This window comes from Papio anubis, chromosome 2, assembly GCF_008728515.1.
Source record: "Papio anubis isolate 15944 chromosome 2, Panubis1.0, whole genome shotgun sequence".
Classification (NCBI taxonomy): domain Eukaryota; kingdom Metazoa; phylum Chordata; class Mammalia; order Primates; family Cercopithecidae; genus Papio; species Papio anubis.
In genome coordinates, this window is record NC_044977.1 from 112,488,199 (window position 1) to 112,503,551 (window position 15,353).

Sequence of the window (15,353 nt, forward strand, 5' to 3'; positions counted from 1 at the left end):
CTTCAAGGAGAACTACAAACCACTGCTCAGTGAAATAAAAGAGGACACAAACAAATGGAAGAACATACCATGCTCATGGATAGGAAGAATCAATATCGTGAAAATGGCCATACTGCCCAAGGTAATTTATAGATTCAATGCCATCCCCATCAAGCTACCAATGAGTTTCTTCACAGAATTGGAAAAAACTGCTTTAAAGTTCATATGGAACCAAAAAAGAGCCCGCATCTCCAAGACAATCCTAAGTCAAAAGAACAAAGCTGGAGGCATCACGCTACCTGACTTCAAACTATACTACAAGGCTACAGTAACCAAAACAGCATGGTTCTGGTACCAAAACAGAGATATAGACCAATGGAACAGAACAGAGTCCTCAGAAATAATACCACACATCTACAGCCATCTGATCTTTGACAAACCTGAGAAAAACAAGAAATGGGGAAAGGATTCCCTATTTAATAAATGGTGCTGGGAAAATTGGCTAGCCATCAGTAGAAAGCTGAAACTGGATCCTTTCCTTACTCCTTATACGAAAATTAATTCAAGATGGATTAGAGACTTAAATGTTAGACCTAATACCATAAAAATCCTAGAGGAAAACCTAGGTAGTACCATTCAGGACATAGGCATGGGCAAAGACTTAATGTCTAAAACACCAAAAGCAACGGCAGCAAAAGCTAAAATTGACAAATGGGATCTAATTAAACTAAAGAGCTTCTGCACAGCAAAAGAAACTACCATCAGAGTGAACAGGGAACCTACAGAATGGGAGAAAATTTTTGCAATCTACTCATCTGACAAAGGGCTAATATCCAGAACCTACAAAGAACTCCAACAAATTTACAAGAAAAAAACAAACAACCCCATCAAAAAGTGGGCAAAGGATATGAACAGACATTTCTCAAAAGAGGACATTCATACAGCCAACAGACATATGAAAAAATGCTCATCATCACTGGCCATCAGAGAAATGCAAATCAAAACCACAATGAGATACCATCTCACACCAGTTAGAATGGCGATCATTCAAAAGTCAGGAAACAACAGGTGCTGGAGAGGATGTGGAGAAATAGGAACACTTTTACACTGTTGGTGGGATTGTAAACTAGTTCAACCATTATGGAAAACAGTATGGCGATTCCTCAAGGATCTAGAACTAGATGTACCATATGACCCAGCCATCCCATTACTGGGGATATACCCAAAGGATTATAAATTATGCTGCTATAAAGACACATGCACACGTATGTTTATTGCAGCACTATTCACAATAGCAAAGACTTGGAATCAACCCAAATGTCCATCAGTGACAGATTGGATTAAGAAAATGTGGCACATATACACCATGGAATACTATGCAGCCATAAAAAAGGATGAGTTTGCGTCCTTTGTAGGGACATGGATGCAGCTGGAAACCATCATTCTTAGCAAACTATCACAAGAACAGAAAACCAAACACCGCATGTTCTCACTCATAGGTGGGAACTGAACAACGAGATCACTTGGACTCAGGAAGGGGAACATCATACACCGGGGCCTATCATGGGGAGGGGGGAGGGGGGAGGGATTGCATTGGGAGTTATACCTGATGTAAATGATGAGTTGATGGGTGCAGCAGACTAACATGGCACAAGTATACATATGTAACAAACCTGCAAGTTATGCACATGTACCCTACAACTTAAAGTATAATAATAATAAATAAATTAAAAAAAATAATAAATAAAATAAAAAAATAAAAAAAATAAATAAATAAATAAATAAATAAATAAATAAATAAATGGTGCTGGGAAAATTAGGTAGCCATAAGTAGAAAGCTGAAACTGGATCCTTTCCTTACTCCTTATATGAAAATTAATTCAAGATGCATTAGAGACTTAAATGTTAGACCTAAAACTGTAAAAACCCTAGAAGGAAACCTAGGTAATACCATTCAGGACATAGGCATGGGCAAGGACTTCATGTCTAAAACACCAAAAGCAATGGCAACAAAAGCCAAAATTGACAAATGGGATCTGATTAAACTAAAGAGCTTCTGCACAGCAAAAGAAACTACCATCAGAGTGAACAGACAACCTACAGAATGGGAGAAAATTTTTGCAATCTACTCATCTGACAAAAGGCTAATATCCAGAACCTACAAAGAACTCAAACAAATTTACGAGAAAAAAACAAACAACCCCATCAAAAAGTGGGCAAAGGATATGAACAGACATTTCGCAAAAGAAGACATGCATACAGCCAACAGATACATGAAAAAATGCTCATCATCATTGGCCATCAGAGAAATGTAAATCAAAGCCACAATGAGATATCATCTCACACCAGTTAGAATGGCAATCATTAAAAAGTCAGGAAACAACAGGTGCTGGAGAGGACGTGGAGAAATAGGAACACTTTATACTGTTGGTGGGATTGTAAACTGGTTCAACCATTGTGGAAAACAGTATGGCGATTCCTCAAGGATCTAGAACTAGAAATTCCATATGACCCAGCCATCCCATTACTGGGTATGTATCCAAAGGATTTTAAATCATGCTGCTATAAAGACACATGCACACGTGTATGTTTATTGCGGCACTATTCACAATAACAAAGACTTGGAATCAACCCAAATGTCCATCAGTGACAGACTGGATTAAGAAAATGTGGCACATGGAATACTATGCAGCCATAAAAAGGGATGAGTTTGTGTTCTTTGTAGGGACATGGATGCAGGTGGAAACCATCATTCTCAGCACACTATTGCAAGAACAGAAAACCAAACACCACATGTTCTCACCCATCACCTAGGTATTAAACTCCACATGCATTAGCTATTTATCCTGATGCTCTGTCTCCCCCCACCCCCCACCCCCACCACAGGCCTTGGTGTGTGTTGTCTCCCTCCCTTTGTCCATGTGTTCTCATTGTTCAGCTCCCACTTATGAGTGAGAACATGCTGTGTTTGGTTTTCTGTTCCTGTGGTAGTTTGCTGAGGATAATGGCTTCCAGTTTCATCCATGTCCCTGCAAAGGACATGATCGAATTCCTTTTTAGGCTGTATAGTATTCCATGGTGTGTGTGTACCACATTTTTGGTGGGAATTGAACAATGAGATCACTTGGACTCTGGAAGGGGAACATCACACACCGGTACCTATTATGGGGAGTGGGGAGGGGAGAGGGATGGCATTGGGAGTTATACCTGATGTAAATGACGAGTTGATGGGTGCAGCACACCAACATGGCACAAGTATACATTTATAACAAATCTGCACATTTTACACATGTACCCTAGAACTTAAAGTATTAAAAAAAAAAAAAAGATGTAATTATCTGTGACATGCAGTAAAGCAAAGCACAATAAAATGAGGTATTCATGGAATCAACCCAAATGCCCATCAAGGACAGACTGGATAAAGAAAATGTGGTACACACACACCATGGAATACTATACAGCCTAAAAAGGAATTCGATCATGTCCTTTGCAGGGACATGGATGAAACTGGAAGCCATTATCCTCAGCAAACTACCACAGGAACAGAAAACCAAACACAGCATGTTCTCACTCATAAGTGGGAGCTGAACAATGAGAACACATGGACAAAGGGAGGGAAACAACACACACCAAGGCCTGTGGTGGGGGGGCGTGGGGAGAGACAGAGCATCAGGATAAATAGCTAATGCATGTGGAGTTTAATACCTAGGTGATGGGCTGATAAGTGCAGCAAACCACCATGGCACACATTTACCTATGTAACAAACCTACATGTTCTGCACGTGTATCCCAGAACTTAAAATAAAATACATTTAAAAAAAAAAAAGAATAAATAGCTTTCATAGAAGCATGTTGGAAAAAAATTAGCTAAGAATGTAAATGCTTTTAAAGGCCAAGAGTGGGCTAAGATTTCAGTTTAGATAAATGCAGAGCCCCAGTCACAAGGAGCGTTTGCCCTAACTCACAAACTGTTCTCCATGGGCCTCCACTAGGTGCTCACAGAAAGACTGGGTGCAAGGCAAGAGACTGGAAAGCCCCCCACCCCTGGCCTATAGTGGGCTAGATGTGCAGGAGCTAACTAAATGCCACTGGGTGACAGGCAAAAACACTGTCCACTTCTGCAGTTCCTTCCTCCATAGGAAACAAAAGACTTCAGAGACTGGGAGAGGATAGAAAACACTCTTACCATAAGGAATGCTAAAGAAAGAGCAGGAAAACCTCTTGCATCAAGAATCATGCACCAGTACAAAGCAGAGTTACGTTACCACTTGTGGAGGACCAGAAAACATCTCTTGCCTAACACTTGACACAGATTTAAAAAAGAGTTTTGGTGCTATGGGAAGGAGAAGAAGGAATGCTAAAAATATCTCATTCACAAGACCCATATGAAGAAGCCTTGCTTTACTTAGCCTGAGGTCGAACCAGGGGAACAAGAACCCTCCTCACCCGCACCATGCAGCTAACACCAAGTAACCGGCAGAAGCAACCGGCTGATGGAAAAAGGTGTAAAGAGACTCCTTCTGTGATTCAGACATTCAGAAACTGCTGAAATGGAGGGATAGAAAAAGACACTAGAGGCCCTCCAGCAGCCCCATCCTCTATGCAGAAGACGGCAGCCCAACACTAAAGGTATCTGACGACTGGCTCACTGAGGATAATGACAGCAACAAAAAAAGCCCAACCCAACTCAATTATTGACTAGATTGAGTCAAACTCTCCCTGTAAAAACAACCTGAGAGAACTCATTTCTGGGAATAAATGCTATTTGCCTCAGACTCTCCTGCTGTTTGATATGTTATGTTTAGCATGCAATCAAAAGTTATGTGACTCACAAAAAGAAAACGAAAGACTCACTGTGAAAAGATAAAATAATTTGCAGAACTAGACATAGAAACCAGCTATTAGAAGAATGAGATAGGAGTTTAAGATTACGATAATTAACAAGTTAAAATATCTAATAAAAAGGGTGGACAATACATATGAGTGAATGGGGACTTTCAACAGAGAGATAAAAATTAGTTTAAATGGCAAAATATTAGAAATTAAGAAAAACGAGCTGTCAGAGGTGAAGATTTCCTTCAACAGGTTGATCTCACACTTGAGGAAAGAGTGAGCTTGGAAGTAAGCTAATAGAAATAACCCAAAGTAAAACACAAAGAGAAAAACAATGCTAAAAACAAAACAAAACAAAACAAACAAACAAAATCAACGTAACACCCCAGAGTTGTGGGTCAATATCAAATGGTCTAAAATATTAACGAATTGGAATCTCAGAAGGAGAAAAGATACAGAAATAAGTAGAACAAATATTTGTATAAATAAAGGCTGAGGATTTTTCAAAATTAATAAAAAACAGATCTATGTTGTTAAAAACAGATCATTCAACAAATAACAGATCCATGAAGCTCAGACTACCCCACAAAGAATATGGTGTAAACATACCTATATATGTCATAGACAAACTGCTGAAACAAAGATAAGAAGAGATTATTGTAGGCAGCTGAAGAAATGTGAACATTTTAAACACGCTGTCTTTACATATGAACACACAGTATCTCAGTCCATTCAGGTTCCTATAATAAAATATCAGAACCTAGGTAGTTTAAAATCCTAATAAATTTATATCTCACAGTAGTGAGTAGTGGAGTAGTAGAGATTGAGACATTTAAGATCAAGGCATCAGCACATTCAGCATCTGGTGAGGCCCCACTCTCTGGTTTATAGATAGCACACTCTAGGTGTGTTCTCACATGGCAGAAGGTGCAAGCTAGCTCTCTGAGGTCTCTTTTATAAGAGCCACTGTGTTAGTCTGTTTTTCACTGTTATAAAGGAATACCTGAGACTTGCTAATTTGTAACGAAAAGGGGTTTATTTGGCTCATGATTCTGCAGATGATACAAGCATGGTACTTGTATCTGCTTGGCTTCTGGTGAAACCTCACCAAGTTTTTACTCGTGGAGGAAGGTGAAGAGGAGCAGCTCTGCCACATGGTGAGAGAGAGAGAGAGGAAGAGAGGGGGTGGAGGTGCCAGCTTCTTTGAACAACCAACTCTTCTGTGTGAACTAATAGAGCAAAAACTCACTATTTACAAGCGAAGGGCACCAAGCTATTCATGAGAGATTCGTCCCCATGACCCAAACACCTCCCGTTAGCCCCACCTCTTACATTGGGGATCATGTTTCGGCGTGAGATTTGGAGAGGATAAACATCCAGACGATATCAGGCACTAATTCTAATCATGTGGGTTGTACCCTCATGACTTGATCATCTCCCAAAGGCCCTTCTACTAATTCCGTGAACTTGAGGTTAGGATTTCAATGCATGAATTTGGGAGGGAAAAGTATTAAGTCTATTAGAGCATAGGTCAGTAAGAAGTAAAAAGATAGATTGTATTCTGTCTTTATAGATTATAAAGTGTTCAATAGATCAACAGAGTGACATTACTAAAATTCTTCAGTTAACTTACAGGTTTGTTTTTGTTTTTTCTAAGTCTCTTCTTATCTTTATAGATTAGAATATAGATTATATTCTAATCACTAATTACAGGAAGACTGGAGTGACTCTATTAATGGAAGACATAACAGACTTAAAAACTAAGGATATTACCATGGATAAAAAGGGATATTACATAATGATAAAGAAATTAATTCATCAAGAAGATACAACAATCTTAAGTGTTTATGTACCCAATTACAAATCTTCATATATGTATGTATATATCTATCCCAATGTATATATGCTTATATGTGTGTATATGTATGTATCCCGATGAAATGCTCAAAAGAAAACTAGGTAAATCTATAAAGATAGTTAAAGATCAACATTCCTCTGTCTAATTAATAGAAAAAGTAGACAAAAATCAGTAAGACTGTATAATACCTGAATGACATAATTAACCACTTGACTAAAATGACATTTAGAGAACAATTATTTTAATAACAGCAAAATAGACATCTCAAAAGTACATATAAAATATCTACTGAGGTATTTATATTCTTGGCCGTCAGATAAAGCACACCAAATTTCTTAAATGGACTTATGCTAGAAATACATAACAGAAAAATATATGGCGAATCTTCATATATTTGGAAATTAAACCACATATTTCTAAACAACTATTGTATCAAAAAAGAATTTAAAAGGGTCATTAGGAAATAATTTTAATTTAATGAAGATCAGAATATATTATACTTTATGTTATGCAGCTAAAGCAGTGCTTGAAGGAAAATTTATAGCATAAAATGCTTACACTTGAAAAGAAGAAAGATTTAATGTGATTTATCTTAATGTGCTAAGGTTCCACTGTAAGATAATAGCAACATAAAATCAAACTAAATCCAAAGCAAGCAAAAAAAGAGGATAAAATGAAGGTAGGAGTTAAACTAAAAGTAATTTTAAAAATAGGGAAAATCAATAAAGTCAAATGCTCTTTCTTTGGAAAGATGAAATTGATAGACTTCTAGACACAGATGATAAATATCAGCAAAGAAAGGTTATCACTAGATCATACAGACCTTGAAGATATTAATAAGAAAATATTATGAATATCTTTATTGTAATAAATTTGATGGCATGGGTTAAATGGATCAATTTATAGAAAGACACAATCTACCAAATCTAATTCAAGAGAAGGCAGATAACTTAAGTAGCCTTCTATATGGCAAAGATAATCTTTGCACAAGGGCACTCCAAAAAGAGATGACTTCGCTGATTAATTTTACTAGACATTTACATGCTACAACAATTCTTCCATGTAATAGAAGAAGAAGGAATATTTCCAATTCAATTTAGGAGGCAAATATTACCCAAATGCTAAAATATAGACAAAGACATTACAGGAAAAGAAAACTATAGGTCAGTATTTCTTACAAACATAGATGCAAAACTTCTTAAAAATAATATGACAAAATGGAATCCAGGAATAAATAATGATAATGCATTACAACCAAGTAGGATTTATCTGAGAAATGCAAAGTTGGTTCAATATTCAAAAATCAATATATATAATTCATTCAAACAGACATAAAATCTACCAGGTTACTCTTTAGAAATTGATAAACTGATTCTAAAATTTATTTTGAAATTAGAAATGTCAAGAATAGTCAAATCTTGAAACCAATTCTCGAAGAAAAAGAAAACCAAAGACTAATAATGCCAGATGGCAAAATTACGGTGAATAAGACAATGTCATATTGGTACCAGGACAAACCAATAGAACTGAAGTACAGTTCCAGGAACAAGCCAAGACACATGTAGTCAATTTATTACAAATTTTGCAATGTAGCACTGTAGGAGAAAGGTTGGTCTTTTCAACAAGTACTTGGTTAACTGAATATATAGATGAGAAAAATAAGTCTTGATCTCTACCATAAAATATAAACAAAAATAAATCTCAGATAGTAGTCTGAAATTTGAAAGTTAAAATGTAAGTTTTTTTTTAAAAAAATTGAAAATTATATTAGTGCTTAAAATGGGCATTTACTTTAAAATATACAAAACTTACTAACTTTAAAGAAGAAAAACCAAATTGAACTAGTAGATTAAGAACTTCTGATCATGAGAATACTTCATTTAGAGAATAAAAATATATGTCACAGAGTGGGAGAAAATTTTTTGTAACACAGATGTCTAACAAAGGATTTTTACCCAGAATATATTAAGGACATCTTCCAATTAATAAAAGAGGTCTTGGTGGGGGGGTGGGGGAGGTCAGCAACACAACAGGGAAAGGATTTAAATGGGCACTTTATAACACAAGATGCCAATTGACCTGGAAACATATGAAGAGATCCTCCACTTCATTAAGAATCAGCGAAATTCAAATTCAAAACTGCAATATGATATCACTACCCTCTGGGGAAAATGTAAAAGACAGAAAATACCCACTGTTAGTGAGGATGTGAAGCAACTGAAAATGTAAATTGGTATAACCACTTTGAAAAAATAGTTGGCAGTATCTAACAAACCTGAATATATTTATATTTATATTTATACATTATATGACCCAGCAATTGGATTCTTACCGTATTCCCAACAGAAGTGTATATATTTGTTCTTCAAAAGACATATACAAAATAAGCTTTGTAGAAGTCTTACTCATAATAATGAAAAATACCCAAATATCCAGCCATAATAGAAGGATAATTAAATACTGGTATGTACCAATACAAGAGAGCAGTGAGAATTTTAAAAACTCTAAGTATATGCAGTTACATAGATGGTTCTTAAAAATATAATGCTGAACCAAAAAAGCAGAGATGAAAGAATACATAGTTTATGATTCCATTGATATAAATTTTAAAATGTGACAAAATATTTTTTGTAGCACTAAGATTCTAGATGGTCATTGCTTTTGAGGGCAAATGGTAGGAGGGGTCACAGATGAGTTTCTGGAGTGTTGGTGATTTTTAAATTTCTTGATCTGGATGCTGGTCAAATGGGTATGTTTACTTCATGACAACACATTAAGCTGCACACTTCGAATTTTTGTACTTACTATATTTATGTTTTATTCCAATATTTTAAAAATTTATATGCAATATGCTCTATTAAACTTGGAAACCACAAACAATATTCATGAACAATGAGATTAAAAAGAAACACATCTCTATGTGGGCAGAGAATAATAAAACTTCTCAAACAAGGTGAAAAAACAATTCTGCCATCAGCCAAGATGAGGAAACTGTGACTGGATTTACCCTTCTGCCTAAATCAGGTAAAAACCCAGACAAAATCTATGAAGCAGAAATTTTTTAGACATTGGGCCTTAGGCAGCATGGGACAGTTATACCTGGGAGAGGAAAAGCAAACGAAGTGAACACTATGATTGCACCAGGTAACTACCTGGAGAGATTCCAGGCTGCAGCATGACGAGAAGATACCAGGCAAAGCCTGGTAGTCCCCGAGTTGAGGAGACAGAGTTGGGTGTCCTCAGAAACCAAGATATAAGGTATATAAAGAATATCGAAAATAAATTTCTAAAGGTGAAAATTACAATGTTTAATATAAAAAATACATTGGATGAGATTAACAGGATATTAGACAATAAAGAAGACACATTAATGACTTGTATCTAAGTAGAAACTATAATAAACAGTATTAAAAGATTGAAAAAATATGAGTATTCCATCAATGAGATAAGGGACAAGTTTAATTGGCCAACTAGCTATTTAATTGGAGTTCCCAAAAGAGAAAAGACAGAAAAAAATAGTGTAAAAATACTGATAGCCCATGTTCTAGAATAACTGAATCAGAATACCTGTGGGTGGCATCTGGAGATCAAGAGTTGGACAGGAATGGTATATGTGTGCTGAGAATAGGATAAATCAATGACCTAACCCAGTGAAAGTGGCTTTCCAAACCAGGATATATGTTACTGACCAAAACGGAAGTGGAATCTGACAACCGTGGATTTTTGGAAGGAGCAGAACCTGTGACATGAAGGAGAAAGCCAAAGCTATGGGAATTTACATTAGGGCAGTCTTTTGTGAGACTTGGCAAGGAGACAGCAAAACATTGATCTGATTGGTGGTTAAGAAGGTGATTATTTTGGAGAACCCGTAATAAGATCATAGGATCTTATTATAGTATAATTTCTGCTCCTCACTGCTCTGAGTTGATAGATTTTCAGGACCCAGTCTTGTCATTTCCAAGTAAGGTAATTATATTTTGTGAGTAAGTGATATGATCCTCAAAAGATACCTTGGTGGCTGCAGCAACATCCCAAATGGAATCAGCTACGAATTCCCAAGATTCAAGATTGCACAAAATTAATATTAACCCACTCTTAAAATAATATATATTTCAAGGGAGGAAGTGAGGGAGAAAAGACGCACACAATGAAGGAGAAAAGACACGTACAGACTAGCTTTTAGTTTCAAACTCTGCTATTATTTTATCTCTAATCTTGTCTCCCAAAAATGGATTGTAAATATTTCGTAAATACCATGAAATTAGGAATATATCTTATTCTTAAGTTTTTACCACTAGCATAGCATTAGGTGTTTAATCAATATCTGTTTAGTAGTTTGATAGGCAAAAATGTATTCGTTGTGTATGTCTAATAGATAAATTGAACGCTCCCTGAGATTTTGTTACAGCTCTCAACTGATGGGAGTTGCTATCTTGGGCTACCTAATGGCAGCTCTGCTTTATAAACACATATACATTTTGATGTAAACTTTTAATTGAAATATATCTACAAAAAGTGCAGAGATCAATAGTGTATGGCAGAACAAACTTTCACAAAGTGAACAAACTCATGTGACCAGCACCCAGATTAAAAACGGAACATCACCTGGATCCCAGAAGGTCTATTCTGTCTCCTTACATTTTGGTAGCTTTCTTTTCTTTCATTTTATTTTTATCTTTGTTTTTATTTATTTATTTATTTTTGAGACGGAGTCTCACTCTGTCGCCCAGGCTGGAGTGCAGTGGCGCGATCTCGGCTCACTACAAGCTCCGCCTCCCGGGTTCACGCCATTCTCCTGCCTCAGCCTCCGGAGTAGCTGGGACTACAGGCCGCCGCCACCAAGCCCGGCTAATTTCAGGATGGTCTCGATCTCCTGACCCCGTGATCCGCCCACCTTGGCCTCCCAAAGTGCTGAGATTACAGGCGTGAGCCATCACGCCCGGCCTACATTTGGTAGCTTTCTAAGAGCAACCACTATCTTGAATTGTGACACCATAGACTAATTTTGCAATCTTTTGAGTCTGGCTTCTTTTGCTGTGTATTTGTGACATATCTGTATTTTTGTGTATAGTTAGAGTTCATTCTCACTGCTGAATAGTATTTATTGTCTAAATATGCCACTATCTATTTATTCAGTCTACTGTTGTTAGATATTTGAGTAGCTTCCTATATGGGGATATTATAAACAGTGTGCTATGAACATTCTTGGACATGTCTTTTGGGGAATATGCTTATGCATTTTGTTGAGTTTGTATCTAAAAGCAGAATAGCTGGGTCAAAGATATGCACAGCTTAGCTTTAGTAGATGCTGCCAAGCATTTGTTCAATTTATACTCCCACCAGCAATGTATGAGAGTTTCAGTTGCTGTACATTGTTACCAACATTTGGAATTGTGAACTTTTTTAATTTAAGCTTTTTTGGTGTGTAGTAGCACTGCTTTGTGATTTAAATTCTCATTTTTCTGATTCTTAATGAAACTGAACTTCTTTCCTTATGACTATTGGCAAATGTAAATTGATAAGTACTTTTGTGAAACACTTGGTAATATCTTTTGCCCATTGGTTTTCTTTCAATTACATATATCATGTGTTATTGATTTGTAGAAGTTCTTTGCATATTATAGCTATAAATCTTTGTTGGATATATGTATTGCAACTCATTTCTCTGGCTTCGTGGGTTGCCTTTTTACTTGCTTAATGCTGTCTCCATATGAGACTGTATAAGCTTTATTTAGTCTTTTAGAAGCTTTCTGTTTAGGTTTTAATTTCCTGCCTGCTACTGTTCCAGAATTTGGTAACTGTCATGAGAAGAAAGCTAGCAATATGATTTAGACTCCCCATATCTCTGCCAAAAGCTTAGTTCTGTTTTCTTTTTTTGTAGCATTCTTGTCTGAGTACATAATTCAGATTCTCATTGTATTAGTCAGGGCTCTCCAGAGAAACAGTATTCATGGTATAAATAAAAAAGTTATATCTATCTATATATAATATATATATATATATAGCATATATAGATAATTCAATGAAATATATATATTTCAGTGTTGCAATTTAGTCTGAGTCTGAAGATTTGAGAACCAAGGAAGCTGATTCCAAAGGCCTGAGAAGAGGGCTAGGAAGGCCTCTGGTATAAGTCCTGGAGTTTGAAAACCCTTGAACCAAAAGCTTCAGTGTTGTGGAGCAGAAGATGGATGTACCAGCTCAAGAAGAGAGAGAAATAATTTACCCTCCTTTCACATTTTTGTTCTTTTCAGGCCATGAATTGAATGATGCTGCCCACATTGGTGAGGATGGATATTCTTTGCTCAGTCTACTGATTCAAACGTGAATCTCTTCCAGAAACACCCTCACAGACAGACCAAGAAATAATCTTTTACCAGGTATCTGGGCATCATTTAATCTACACAGTGGACACATAGAATTAACCATGACATGCATCCTTTGGCCCGTGCACAAAATTGCCACATGCCACAGGGTAAATATAGAATTCTGTTTATTTCTGCTACGTTCTTCCCTCTCTGGAGTTATGGTTTTTCCAATTCTCTTTACTGTTGTAGCAGTGTGAAGACTTCAAACAGATGATTGCCATATGTTATCTGGCTTTTTTTTTTTCTTTTTATTCTCAGGGGCAGCATCGGCCTGCCAAAATCTACTTCTTCCCATTTTTAAGTAAAAATGTACCACAGAATATTTTGGACTGATGTACACTGACATCAGCTATCATATATCAATCAATGAAGAAATACCAGCAGAGATGTATTTTATGTAAAATAAACCCACAAGTATTGCTAATCTCAGTACTGTTACCTTTTTTTACTGACCCTGGGCATCAGCAGGTCTGAAGAATAGTATCTCTTGATAATTAAGGGACATCTCCGTTTTACTTGCTTTTGGGGATTGAACCCTGATTAGCAGTACTGGAAAATTAAAGTGGAGTTGATTATCCTAATAAAGTGAAAGAAGTGAAACAGAAACATATTTAAAGGTGTTTAAACACATTAGTAATGATTGCCTTGTGCATGACTAGTTTTTTGCCAATTTGAGTAATATTAACTGAATCATGGGTTTGATCTTTCTCAGAAAACCATGAAAAGAAACTGAAAAATTACTTGGCAAATCACACACACACACACACACACACACACACACACACACACACACACACACAATGTGATTTGTTTTGAAATGAATTCCTAACCTAGATTACCAGCCCAATTCCTGTGTTTGTGCCAAGGGTGCAACTTGAGCATATGACATCTTAGCTACAGCTGGCTAAGGCAAAAACACTGACTTAGGTTGGCAAATCCCATGGCTGTGGCTAACAGTAACAACATGAACAATCTGAGTTCTTTCATGTACATTATCTCTCTTACTGGTATTTTAACTGAGGCCACTTAATTGAGCCTTAGCAGTGTTTGTATACACAACAATTACTTTTCAAAAATCTAAATAGCTGTTTCAAAGTGAAGCAGAAACACTAATAATACTTGGACCCCTCCAGGGGATACTTCTGGACTTTAAATTTAGAGCTTAGAGATTTCATGAGAATGATTCAAACTATGTTTGTTTCCTTTTAATAGAAAATTCCATATCCAAGCAACATTCAGTAAGGGTTGGCACAAATAATGTGACATTTGAATAATAACAGTTAAATATCTAAGTCAAAGATGTTTGCTATAATTCTAATCTTAAAAATACCATTTATTGGCTGGGCGCAATGGCTCACGCCTGTAATCCCAGCACTTTAGGAGGCCGAGGCGGGCAGATCACAAGGTCAGGAGGTCGAGATCATCCTGGCTAACATGGTAAAACCCCTGTCTCTACTAAAAATATAAAAAATTAGCTGGGAGTGGTGTCGGGAGCCTGTGGTCCCAGCTACTCGGGAGGCTGAGGCAGGAGAATGGCGTGAACCTGGGGGGTGGAGCTTGCAGTGAGCCGAGATTGCGCCACTGCACTCCAGCCTGGGCGACAGAGTGAGACTCTCTCTCAAACAAACAAAAAAAATCAAAAAAAATTATTGTCTTTTTCTAGTTATAAAGATAGCACTTTTATGTACATAACTTAAAAGAAAATTCTTTATAATTGCATCCTAAAAAGAGTGAACAGTTCGTGTAAAACTTTATTTTTTACAGAAGATATCTATATGTTTAAGTTGGATTCATATAATATATCATCATGTATTTGTTTATATATGTTTAAATTATATATGCTTAGACTTATGTGATATATAGTTTTATAATCTGATTTCTGGATTTAACTATATAAGAAACTTATCTTGTCATCATATTTTCTGTAAAATGTTATATTAACAGGTGCATAATGTAGCAAAATATGTATACACTGACATATTAATAGACATGTAAGTTGTTTGCAACTTTTCACTGTGTTATGTGGACATCCTTGTATATAAATTTTTAATGCACATCTGATTATTTTATTAGAATAATTTTTTAAAATAAAAATATGGGCAAATATTTTACAACTGTAAAGCCCTTATATCATAATATCAAATTACCCTTCAGAATGATGGTAAAGGTATGAGAGCATCTATTTCACTGAATATTTGCCAGTACTAAGAATTGTGCATTTAATTCTCCTTCCCAACTTTATAGGTGAAAGAAATGCTATTTTATGTTCTTTTTAGTATTACTTACCATTTTGCATTACTGGCAAGTTGAACATT

General features: G+C 36.1%; 1 long non-coding RNA gene across 1 annotated transcript in view; it reads left to right on the plus strand.

The window, feature by feature from the left end:
- LOC108584625 overlaps nucleotides 1-14,451 on the plus strand; it is a 51,660-nt gene extending 37,209 nt beyond the window's left edge. Inside the window, exon 3 of the long non-coding RNA XR_001899925.3 lies at nucleotides 12,925-14,451. This is a non-coding gene — a long non-coding RNA (uncharacterized LOC108584625). The remainder of the gene's footprint in view (nucleotides 1-12,924) is intronic.
- The last annotated feature ends 902 nt before the right edge of the window (nucleotides 14,452-15,353 follow it).